A 12,642-nucleotide genomic window follows, 5' to 3' on the forward strand; every position below is an offset into this window, starting at 1 on the left:
AAGAAAAGGCAAGAGGAAGAAGAAAAGAAAAGACCAGAGTCCCTGAGTCAACCATTGATAACTTCTCCAGCAATGATCCTCTAATGTTTAGTGCAGCAGGCAGCCAGCCAGCAGCACACTCTCTGGAAGTCAGACTGTAAGAGTCTACTCTATCACACAGAGCAACACAGGCCAGGAGGCCAGCAACAGAAGGCAGGTAAGAAGACCCCTAGCCTTATATGCTTTCCTGGCCAAATACAGATGATTTTCAAAAAGGAAAAACTTTCTATGTTTGGTCAGGAATGTTTTTTTCCTCAAAAACATGCTTTTCTGTAGGCTAACTTCCTCAGCATTGGCTGGCCTCCACAGCCTAAGCAGGCTGTTTAAAATAATTTATTTCAATTACTGTATATGCTCGAGTATAGGCCGAGGGGGGCTTTTCCAATGTAAAAATGTGCTGAAAAACTCTGCTTATACTCGAGTATATACGGTACACAGATTTAAATTAAAAGATTTTGAAATTAATCTTCTATGGAGTAGAAATATACTAAACTAGAAATAGAGCCCGCTGTAAGCTTCAGACAGCGGGCAGTGCTCGGAGGGCAGGCGGGTTGTGAAGTGGCGGGGAGTGGCTGAGCCAGGGCGCGGCCTACCTGTGTCTGTAAGGGCAGGCAGGGACGTGGGACTTGGGTAGGCAGGCTGTTGGTGCAGAGGGCAGGAGGCATCGTGGGAGCTCTGCGGAGGTACTGTGGCACAGGCAGGCGAGGCTCGGGCCGCGGGTGGCCGAGGTGGTAGTAACGGCGGGACGATGGGTCTGTGGCAGCCAGTCCTGGGCACCTGGGGGCGAGGTGCAGAGTGTTTTGGCGGCACGGCATGGGTGAGCGGGGATGTGGGCAGAGCTTGGCGTGGCAGCTGGCGGGTGGTGGCAGCGGGCATTGTCAGCGGCGGGCGGGTTCGTGTAGGGGCGGCAAAGGGAGGCACGGCGGCAGGCAGCGGCAGGGCGATGGCCGCAGGCGGTGGTTCGGCTGGTGTTGGGCATGGGCTGTAATGGCGGTGGCGAGGTGGCGGGGAGTGCAGTCGATGGTGGGCAGATTGGGAGGCGCGCAGCGCCTCCCAATTCATCAGTCCGGCGATTTCCCAATTCCCAATTCATCAGTCCGGCGACAAGGGGCCAATCGGGAGCCGCGCTGTGCACGGCTCCCGATTGGTCTTGCAAAGTGCCTGCCGATTGGGCCCTCCGATTGTCAGTCCGGAGGAAGGGGCCTATTGGCACCCTTCCTCATCACGGACAGGGCCCGCCGCTGGAGGCCTTATCCGATTATTTAATCCGCTCCACAGGAGCGGTTAAAGATGCCATAGTTTAGACCTAGAAACAAATATTTTGACTGGATATAAAAATTGTGCTGTTGAAATCAGATTCACCCCCCAACCCCACCCCCTAGAAGCCATGGCAATTTCTGGCTTTTTGAACCACAGCTGATAGGGAGGGAAACTGTGTCTAGCACTCATTTCTGGTTGCTTCACTTTTGAGTGTCATGTTCTTGGCACATTACAGGATTAAGTGCTGAGTAATGAAAGGGAAATCTGACTCTCAAATGCTTATAGCCTGGAAATCTTGTTGGTCTTTAATATTCTACTGGGCTTGAATCTTGCTGAGAAATGTGTCTTTTATAACCCTGTCTGTGTAGTGCAACAAGCTTGTATACCTATATCTTATTTCACAAAAAAATTAAATAGAGCGCTTGATCACCTAACATTTTAACTTTTATAGCAATCTTATAAAGAGCACTTTCTATTTCCTTGAGGGAGACTGAGATATTTCATTAATGTTTCACCCGCACATGGTTAATCACTCATCTCTGCCATATAGGCTACACAGCTAAGGTGTATTTTATTTATTTATTAGATTTTTTATACCGTCCTCCCATACCATTATGCCACACTCTTATATAGAACTGCTTACCAAATTCAGGACTTCTAAAATTTACAGTATCCATTTCTTAAAAAGCAAGTTGCTAGCTATTATGAAAATAGACAACTATTTTTAATTGTAAACATGTAGTTGTAGTCTAAATGGTGTAGAATTTCCACTTGTCACTGAATTCCTCTCATCATCAATAGAAATTAACAAGCACAGATTATGCAAAGGAAACAGACATGCAAATTTGCATAATTTATGCAGTATTTTGCATAATTTCACAGCAATATGTTCATGTTCCCCCCCCCCCCCCATACACACACACACTTACTTGGGAGTATGGATGGTGTTGTGGGAGGGGGCAAGGGCTCCAGAAGTGCAGCTGGGAGTCCTGCTAGCTGGCCATGTGGACACCCGGTTGCAAGGCACAGAGCTGGGCGCGGATGGGACTGTGTTCACCAGCAGGGCGTCCTTTTAAGGAGGTGGCCCAGTGTCAGGCAGTTCTCCCTTCTCTGGACACTGGGCCTTTCATGCTCTCACCCTCCCTCCCTGTTTCTGTTGTGTTTCTTTTACATTGTCACGGCTGGCCGTTTGCTCGGGGCCAGATCCTTTGGGGAAGAGTATGCACAAGTGACGGGCTCCACCTAGTCTCAGGAGACTCCCCGTGAGTCTGCCCACATGCCTGAACAGCAGCATCTGCCCAAACAGGTGATGGCTGTGGCATGTGGTGGGGTGGCTAAGAGGGACCTCAATAGAAGCTAATGCTCATGGGCATCCTCTAAGCAGCACCTTCCCGATAGTTCGGCAGGCCTGATGGAGAGGAGGAGCTTGACAGGTGTGTCGCTCAGACTCTTGACCGGCCTGCTGGTGGGTTTTCCCCTCCCAAGAATCGTGGTTGGCATGGCCAGTGGCAGGGAGGGGATTGGGCCATTGGACCCGCCCTCTGTGCTGGTTTATTCCTATGCCTATAAATTCTGTTGCCTCGTTTATTCCAAATATTATGCAGTGTTCGTAATTCTTCATGCGCTGGAACTGTACCTTCCTTTATGTAGCAACTGATAAAACAGCGTGGTTTGGCATAATTTTAGCACAAAATAGACAGAGATGATACTGGATTTCTTACAATCAAAAAGAACACTGGCAGAAAGAAAGACTTGTCTCTTATAAACTACACCACCAAATAAAATTTCTTCCCTACATTAATTGATGTATTCCTAATAGTAAAAGATGTTCCATTTACATAGACAATATTTAAATGAAACAAATTCTTCAAAAACTATAAGTGTGGGGCTGTAATTAACAGAAATGCCCAGTGTCAGCTAAAGTAGAAAAACTCAAACATCATAAATCTGTCCCTAAACCTTCTGAGTACACTGATGGATGGTTACTCTGTGTTTAAATATTTCACAATCAATAATTCAAATACTGATCGTTTCCTATTAAACTTGTCATGTTTATAAATAAATGCAATATTTAGCTGACTTTAACATAAAACTCTCATATGTTTCATTCAGTAACCAAAATATGCTATTTCTGAAGGAAAATTTTTTTTTTTAAGAAGGAATCCCACAAATCAAATCTGCCTATGGAAAATACTTCATACTATGCCCCCTCCCAGTTGACATGCAAATATACTCCAAACCAATCTTCTTTAATGTACAGTAAGCACACTTAAGGCAAAAGATACCTAGAGTTTATCAAAACCAGATTGGCAGTCAGGCTGATGAAATCAAACACAATATTGAATGAAACTGTGAATTATTTACACAGAGTTCTGTACCTCATTGTGCTACTCAGCAAGATCATGTACCTCATCGTTATTCAAGCCCCTTTCCCCTTTGTAAGAAAAGAAGTACATGAAAAATATCACTGACTATTGGTCTTCACAGACTTTCCCTTTTGGCATTTCATTATTCATCAAGAACATTACTACTGGTATTTAATCATTTTCATTAAATATACCAAAAAGTGATAATGGGCAATTGTGATTAATCTGGAGTTTCTAATTATTTGATTTAATGTCAGCCTTTTATTTGTAATCACTGAACTTCATAATGCACAAATTATTTTCAGAGTTTTTAACTAAAATTCAAAATTAGGTTATACTAGTATTCAATTGGCTCTTTCTGCAGAACTACATATTACTGAAACTAGGCGAAAATACTAATTGTGATCAACTGTCCATTTATAATTAGTATTTGCACTTTCTAGTAATATTTTAAACGGACAGCTTTAAATCCCTCAAACTGAGATTGCTGGCTATCTGCTACAGTAGTCTACTATAGTATGAAGATTCAAATGTTCTTATATTTTCCTGCTGTTACTAATTTCAACTTCTAAATTTTTTTTCCTTAAAGAAGAGATCAAATATCCAGTGTGTTCTAATTTACTGCCTGGGGGTATCCCTAAATATATTTGTATATTTGCCAAATACAATTTTAAAGTATCCTACCAATCTTGCTGTGTGGGAAAGATAAGACTTTTCTGAGAGGGAAATTACAAGCCCCCCATTTTGGTATGCAGTGCATCACACTAACATTCCATGTTTCTAAATTATGAAATGAGAAAAAAAAACAGTGGGTGAATATTGTGTAATCCCTGTAAAATTACCTTAATTCAGAGTTCAGTTCAAATATTTGTGTTCCATCTTTGAACCTTCATATCAGCCTTTCTCTACTTTTTTTTTACTGTTGAAAAATCCCTGAAACATTCTTCAGGCTTCAAGAAACCCTAGAAGCAGTGTTAACATGCAGAATATGGTTGAGAAGCAAAGTACATGCCCAGGGACCCTCCCCTCCCCACCCCTCCCCACACCCATCATTAGCCATTTGGAGAGGAGGGGCAATAAATGTTTAACATTTTAAAAAATATATAAAAATTAATTAACTCCCACCTATTCAGAAAACCCTTCCAGGGCCATCAAGGAACCTTAGGTTTCAGAAACACTGTTACAGAAAGTCTGCCTCACACAAATCACACATAACTACATGAACAAGGTTGCCAACTCCAGGTGGGGAAATTCCTGGAGATTTAGGGTGGAACCTGGGGGAAGTAGGGATTGGTGCTGGTAGGGACCCCAGCTGGATATTATTCGGGTTGCTAGGTTTCTGTTGAGGAATGGATGGGAAATTCTGGGAGTGGGGAAAAGCACCACAATGTGCTGACATATCAGTATGTTAGAGCTCTGGCTTTTGAGAAAATATGGTAGAATTTGCTTTGAACCATAGAAATTTTGCCCCCAAACTCCTCCGATGACCCCGGCATGCTGATATCACTTCCAAGTGACATCAGCACGTTGTAAAATTCTTCCAGGTTCAGGTAAGTGGGGGGTGTCAGGGTATGAGGTGCTTCTGGAAAGTGTGGTACCCCCACTTGAACCAGTAGACTTGGTAACCCTAGTGGCCGTTCCACATTCGTCCAAAATAGCACAATGGTTACTAATTGAAATCGCTACAGTTTTGCCGTTATGCACAACATCGTTGACAATCTGCAACACTCCTGAAACCGATCCACAAAAAGCGCTTCGTTGTAGCGCTTTCAGGGAAATCCCAAAAAGTGTATTCACCCTCCGGAAAGCGCTACACTCCTGCAACCAATCTGCAACACTAGTGGGAAAGTTCTGTCCGTTACCATTGTTGCGGTTTCTGCAAAGTCCCTCCCCCTGGCTCCAGAGAGATCAGAGATCTTCCGGCGAAGCGATCGCCATTTTTTTTTCTCTGAGCGAGCGGAGATCAACGCACCGGCAAGCCTTCGTTTACCCAGTGAGGCTTCCCCGGCTGCAGTCCCTCTGTTTAAAGTCACCAAGCACAAGCATCGCAGAGGCCCGTTTGCTGGTTTATTTTCACTTTATTTTTCACACTGTTTTCGGCCGAAAATCGCGCCCGTGAGGGGAGGGGGATTTTTTTTCACTTGGGGGGGAAGCGTGGCAATGATGAAACGGCAGCTCAAACATCACCTGATAGCTGGATGGGTCTCTCCGTTGCAACGAATCAACGCATATTCGTTGCAACGGGTGTTTTTTTTTTTTTTTAACCTTCCTTAAAGGGGAAGGGGCTGTTTGGGAACATGATAACGGCCGCCCATTGGCTGCTTGACGGCCAGGGGTGGGACACAGCTCAGCAATAGCGCTTCCTTTCTAGCGATTTTTGCCGAGACCGGAACCCTGTGGGAAACGATAGAAACGCAACTGGATTCCACTACAAAGGCAGGTATGCATAATAACGAATTCCACTATTTAAAATGGTGATTTTTCGTTCAGCAAACAATTGGCTACATGGATCCCGGTGCGGAATGGCCCTAGGTAACCCTAGTATCCAGAGCAGCTATTTTCTCCAGGGTGACATCTGAAAATCACAGGCAATTCCACGAAATCTCCAAGCTCCACTTTGAGCTTGGTGATCTATACAGGAATTATATGTTTTAATACCATCCATGAGGTTTTTACACACTGGAATAATGTAACCTAAATGGTGAAATTAAAATATTTATTTGGAAAAATGTATAGTATCTCCAACTGCAAAATGGCAGCCATGAGCCATAGGGCAAAGCAATGGGGGATATGTAGAAACAAGTAACAGTAAATATAACACCTAATTCCCATCTCTGATCTCCAGTTGTGATTTCCCACAGTCTAAGCATTCAACATATATATTCTTCATATATTCCTCATAATTCTGTGTTTCTTGTTGGCTGACAAGAAGAAGAAGAAGAGTTGGTTCTTATATGCCGCTTTTCCCCAACCGAAGGAGGCTCAAAGCGGCTTACAGTTGCATTCCCATTCCTCTCCCCACAACAGATACCTTGTGGGGTGGGTGAGGCTGAGAGAGCGCTGATATCACTGCCCGGTCAGAACAGTTTTATCAGTGCTGTGGTGAGCCCAAGGTCACCCAGCTGGTTGCATGTGGGGGAGCGCAGAATTGAGCCTGGCATGCCAGATTAGAAGTCCGCACTCCTAACCACTACACCAAACTGGCTCTCAGAAGTTGACTAGGCCTCAGCTCTACTACCACTTTTGAACTACTTTCAACTATAGAGTTTCTGATAATTCCTAGAGCAAACTGACATCATGTCTGAGTTTTCCCTGGAAGAAGTTGGAATATACAAGATCAAATGCGTATGAATGGAAAATCTTACAGGAGCAGTAAAGGGAATAGCTTAACAAGGTTAGGGACTTCCACCTATTTCAAATGTTTCCCTTCACATCCCTGATTGGTTTACTAGAGTTTTTCTTGCTTCTTCTAAAGACAGTTCTATTCCTCTCTCCCAGCTGGTATAAACAAGTTTCTCTCTTATCTTTCATATATCTTTAACTGCTCCTGCGGTTAAATAAAAGGTAAGGCCACCTGGGGAGGAGTTAGGGCGGGCCCTGTCCAGGATAAAAACTCAGAGGGCCCAATCAGGAGCCGCAAAGCGGCTCTTGATTGGACCCTCCAAGTGTCCATCCAGGGCCAAGCAGCCAATGGGGAGGCGCGCAAAGCACCTTCCTGTTGGCCCCTCACCAGGACAGACCAAAATTCCATTCACCCAGCCCAGTCTGGCTGCCAGTCTGCTCCTGACCACCAAAGGGAGAGGAGGTCAGCAGGGCTGCCAAGGGGAATGAGAACAGAGGCTGTGCCAGCCCTTTTTGCCCCAAGGCTGTCCTAACTGTCAAGTCCAACTGTAACCTGCCTCAGAACCCTGACAGAGCTGGCAGGAGGCTGCAGAGTGCTCCCCCTCCCCCCCCTTCAGGCCTGCTGCGATGGAGCCTCTGACAGGCCCTGACTGAGAGAAGGAGGCCTTTCCAAGAGCAACGCAGGGGAGACTGAGGGCCTTCCTTTTGAGGGGGGGGTTTCCCTTCTGCCAAACAGTTGCCTGACAGGGAGGCCACAGAAAAGCCCCTTCTCACTTAAAATCCTGTCTGCCTGGAGGTTAGACACAGCCAAGCCACGTGTCTTTCTTCTTTGCAACTCTCTGCAGATTTGAGGCCACTGCACAGCATTATTCTGCAGAGGAAAGTGGCTCTTTTGTCTCCTATTTCATCTGCACAACAACCCTGTGCAGTAGGCCTCAAGTCTTTCAATTCAACAACAACCTGTGTGGGAAGCCTTAAATGTTTCTTCTCTACCACAACCCTGTCCAAAGTAGCCCTTTCTATCTGGGGAGCTGATCTTTATACTCTGCAGGTGAGCTGTAATTCCAGGAGCTCTCCAGGCCACACCTGTAGGTTGACAAAGATAGTGGGGAGTTAGGAGACCAAGATGTATGAGGAAAGGTTGGGGGAGCTTGGTCTGTTTAGCATGGAGAGGAGAAGATTGAGATGGGATCTGATAACCATCTTCTTCAAGTATTTAAAAGGCTGCCATATAGAGGATGGAGCAGAGTTATCTCTTGCCCCAGAAGGATGGACCAGAACTAATGGAATGAAATTAATTCAAAAGAAATTCCATCTAAACAATCGGCAGAAGTTCCTGACAGTTAAAGCTCCGTGGAACAGGCTTCCTCGGGAGGTGGTGGGTTCTCCATCTTTGGAGAAGGGATTTTATCTTCAGCGGTTGCCCCTTTGTATTTCTATCATGGGCTGGTTGGGATTGTGGTTAGTTGTGTCATCCTCCTGTGCTGTCACTTCTAACGCCTCACTGTATTCCAACATTGTATCCCAGTAATCTGCTAGCATGGAACAAAACAAAAAGGATCCATATAGATCTTTTGTGAAAATAAATTTGATAATATTGCCAACATTAATCTTTACAACAATCCTGTGATGTAGATCAGTGTGATTGCATTTTTCAGGGAGTAGAATAGAGCTATGCAATAATATCTTGGTTTGGACTAGCCACTGAGTTTATGGTTGAGCTACCAACTTGCCCAACTGCATTATAGTAGTTTGCAGCACTGTGTGTTAAGAATGAATCTGATCCCAGTACAAAGATATGTGCAGCTGTACCTAGTCTGTTATGTTGTATGTCAGTTTGAATTGCTATTCTGAAAGAAGGGAGAACATGTTCTGGGAATAAATATAACAGGGTCATTGAAATACTATTTTTTGTTCTAGTAGGGTACCATAAATAGGTGGGCAAGTACTACATTATGAATCACATTTATAGGAGCAATTTTCCTGTACACCTAAGGCTGTTAACTGCCATTCATTTCTTTCCAGAGATGAATCAGTCTTCAGAAAAAGGCTGATGAGGGGAACTTATTCATGAAGGCCTTTGCATACTTTGCTAGCATGACTTTCTCAAAACTTGAAGCAGAGGAATAAGTCTTTTCCTTTTGATATTTTGGAGTAATGAACTCTCACTGGACTTGTTTATGTGCTGAACTTTCACTGGACTTGTTTATTCAGACAACCAATTACCAGGATAGTTATATCTGCTTCTATTGGGAATACATTGGTGTTAGATGCATGCATTCTACCCTATAGGATGTTGGAACACCAGAAAGATATATATTAATTTCATTGCTTGCAGACACATTGACTAGGGTACCAACTGGTATATAAACTTTCACGTGATCTCTGTAGTGCTTTGGTGACAAGTGTTTAAGCCTTTCACAGTTGACACATCAAACTACAGATGTAAAAGGTCAATGATAAGAAAGGATCAGATTTCTTTGAAAAAGAAAACTGCTGATTCAGCACCTGAGATCTTGCAACCCTACACCAGACATTTTGACACATTGTTAACTAGAATTTGCATGGAGAGTTCAGATGATGTCCTATGAATCATCATTGTTATGTTCAACTTTCTGTTGTTCCTATGCAAAACTATTTTATTAAGGAGGTACAAAAACTATTTAGGAAAGTTCCATTGCTTCAGCCTACTGATGACAAAAGAATTCCTCATTCACCAAGTGGTCAATCATTATGTTATTCATCTTTGTATATCAAATACAAGTGCAGCCTTTAGGGAGCAGAGCTGATCAAAATATTGTTTAAAGTGAAAGGACGTTTTGTCCTTTTAGTCAGTGTCTATGATATTAGGTTCTGATAGAGGGCTGGTAACTATAGGAAAGGCCACTTGAAGTGGAGAATAAAATGTTACATGTCATCTGAAGCAATTATTCAGCCTTCCACAGATGACTAGCCTTGTATTAATGTGGTGGAGAAATTTTATGACTTGCCTCCCACCCCCCATATTTTTTACCGCTATTCTGCTATGGTAAGTGTGGTTAAAAACTATGGACTTTGCAGGGTCCAGAGGTCATTAAGATAAATTAAGCTGCTGCTGATCACATGGATCTGGTTGCTTGCAATCTGATGATGAGGGATATTATTTGGCCGATGTGCTGCCTGTGGTGAAATTAATTTCGCCCCTAGTATCTATCCAAAACCCTACAACTTCTGCTTCTGTGAATGGCCCGTAGTTACATTAAAAATACCATTCTACTAGGCAAAATGTTTCAGATCATGTATTTTATTTAGCATTCAGTCTTGCCAGTTGAAATAGAAAAAGAGTTCATTTTTATACTCTGCTTTTCAATGTCAAAAGAAGTCTCGAAGCGGCTTACAATTGCCTCCTCTTCCTTTCCCCACAACAGACAACCTGTGAGCTCGGTGAGACTGAGAGAGTTCTGGGAGCAACTGCTGTGTGAGAACAGCTCTAACAGGACTGTGAGTAGCCCAAAGTCACCCAGCTGGCTGCTTGTAGAGGAGTGGGGAATCAAACCTGGCTCACCAGATTAGAAGCAACCCCCTTTAAGCACCAAACCAATGGATAACTTTTCCTGTGACACCAGAAGTTGTACATAATCTGTTAAGTAAAGAAATCTTCTAGAAGGAAGTAGGATATCCGGTTGGACAGCAGAGCTCTGAAAGGAGGGAAAAGCTGTATTCTTTGGTTGGTAGGGTGAATTTTTGGACATTTTTTTATTCTAGGAGAAGAGAAGAAAGCTATCAGTGGACACACACACAAACAGACTAGTGGTAAAGCCTGTTGACACAGGCATAGAAGGTAGTAGGCTGCTGTTCTGGGTGAGGACACTGGAGTGATGTTCTTTGGGCAAGTGCATGTCTGCAGGGGTGGTTTGTGCTGCATGTGGTGGCATCGTCATGAAGTTGGGCGTATTCATTGGTACAGCAATAATGAGTCACTGGCTTTGGTCAACTGGGAAGGCTACTTACCACAAATGAAATGGTTTGCATGGGTAGAACTTACCTGTCATTGGATGATTTCATGGTACACCACGTTCTTCATGACAATCTGGTCTGAACCTTGGATCAGCATCCCCTAATCTGAGCCAGTGATTACACAGACCTTGAGATCCTAAAAGTGTCTAACTCTTGAGATGGCAACATGGAATTGTCCATGGCTGAATACAGAGTCCTATAGATGGAGGCCTACTTTTTCCAGGGTCTGCCCCTGAGATTTGTCTATTTACCAGGCCAAACTTGAGAAAAGTCACTTCCGTTCCTATGTCTCTCCAGTCATTTACTTATTTACCATTTGCAGTTTCAGGCTGTAAATATTATTTAGATCTTCCTGCATTGCCAGATTCACAGGACTCATGCTGGTTTGTCTGTCTGTCTGTTTGCACCCCAAAATACAGTTGCTGGTAAGGGCCCTTAGCCCAGGTGGAACACACCTGCACCATTCCACCCCAACCTCAGCCTGCAAGCCTCTATTATCACTGCTTATCTCTATGATCAGCTCAGCAGGCAAAAATGGCTACTTCAGAGCATGAGGCATTGTACCATTTTAAGGCCTTCTTCCAAACCTCCAGGAATATTTCCAACCCAGGGGTAGCCAACCTCCAGGTGGGGCCTGAAGAGCTCCTGGAATTACAGCTCACCTCTAGATTATAAAGATCAACTCCCCAGGCAGTAATGGCTGCTTTGGAGGGTGAACAGGGTTGTTGTGCAGAAGAAACATTAAAGGCCTTTCACGCAGGATGTTGGGGAGATTTAATACTTGAAACAGGAGGCAAAAGAACCCCTTGTAACAGCATTCAGTTTCATCTCTACAACAACCTTGCACAGTAGGCAAATGTTCAGAGATGGTGGAGAATAGATACATATGGCTTGGCTGTGTCTTCCCTTCAGCAGTGAGGCTAGCCATAACAGCATTTTAAGTGAGAAGGGGATTTTCTGTGGCCTCCCTTTCAGCCAACTTTTAGGCAGAAAAGGGAAGCTTTCCCCCCTCAAAAGGGATGCCCATGCATGCCCTCAGATTCCCCTGTGTTTCTCTTGGAAACGCATCCCGCCCCTCAGTCAGGGGTCTTTAGGTGCTTCCTTCATAGCAGGCCTTACAGAACGGGAATGTGTGGAATCCTGAGCAAGAACAGCAATTGGCCCTGAGGGGGGATATTCCACCAAAAGGAGGCTTTGGAAGCTTCAGCATTTTGTCAGGGTGTATGTTCAGGGGTGGGAGAATCTACCTGATTGGCCGTTCGTGGGAGATACAACGGCCAATAAGGTAGGCTATGAGTTGTTATGCAACTTTGAAATTATATAGTGTTACTAGCAGGAAAGCTCATTGTATTTCTGATGGCAATAGGCCATCCCCCCAGTCCCGGGCAGGTCAGGCAAGATCTGGATAGGCCTCAGCGGGCCTTTTTGGGGCAGGGGGGAAAGCGCTGGGGGGCAGATTGTTCCCCTCTCTACCACCTTCAAAAGGCCTGGTACAAGAAAGGGAAAGCAGAAGGCTGATATATGTAAACACATGTGTGCGCACACACACACTCACACATACATTTTTTTTCTTTTTTCTCTCATTAGTACTCACTGAGGTGTTAATGAAATCTCCTCTTACTGATGTAAGTCGTCTCTT

The sequence above is a fragment of the Paroedura picta genome, chromosome 4 (assembly GCF_049243985.1).
Source record: "Paroedura picta isolate Pp20150507F chromosome 4, Ppicta_v3.0, whole genome shotgun sequence".
NCBI classification, from domain to species: domain Eukaryota; kingdom Metazoa; phylum Chordata; class Lepidosauria; order Squamata; family Gekkonidae; genus Paroedura; species Paroedura picta.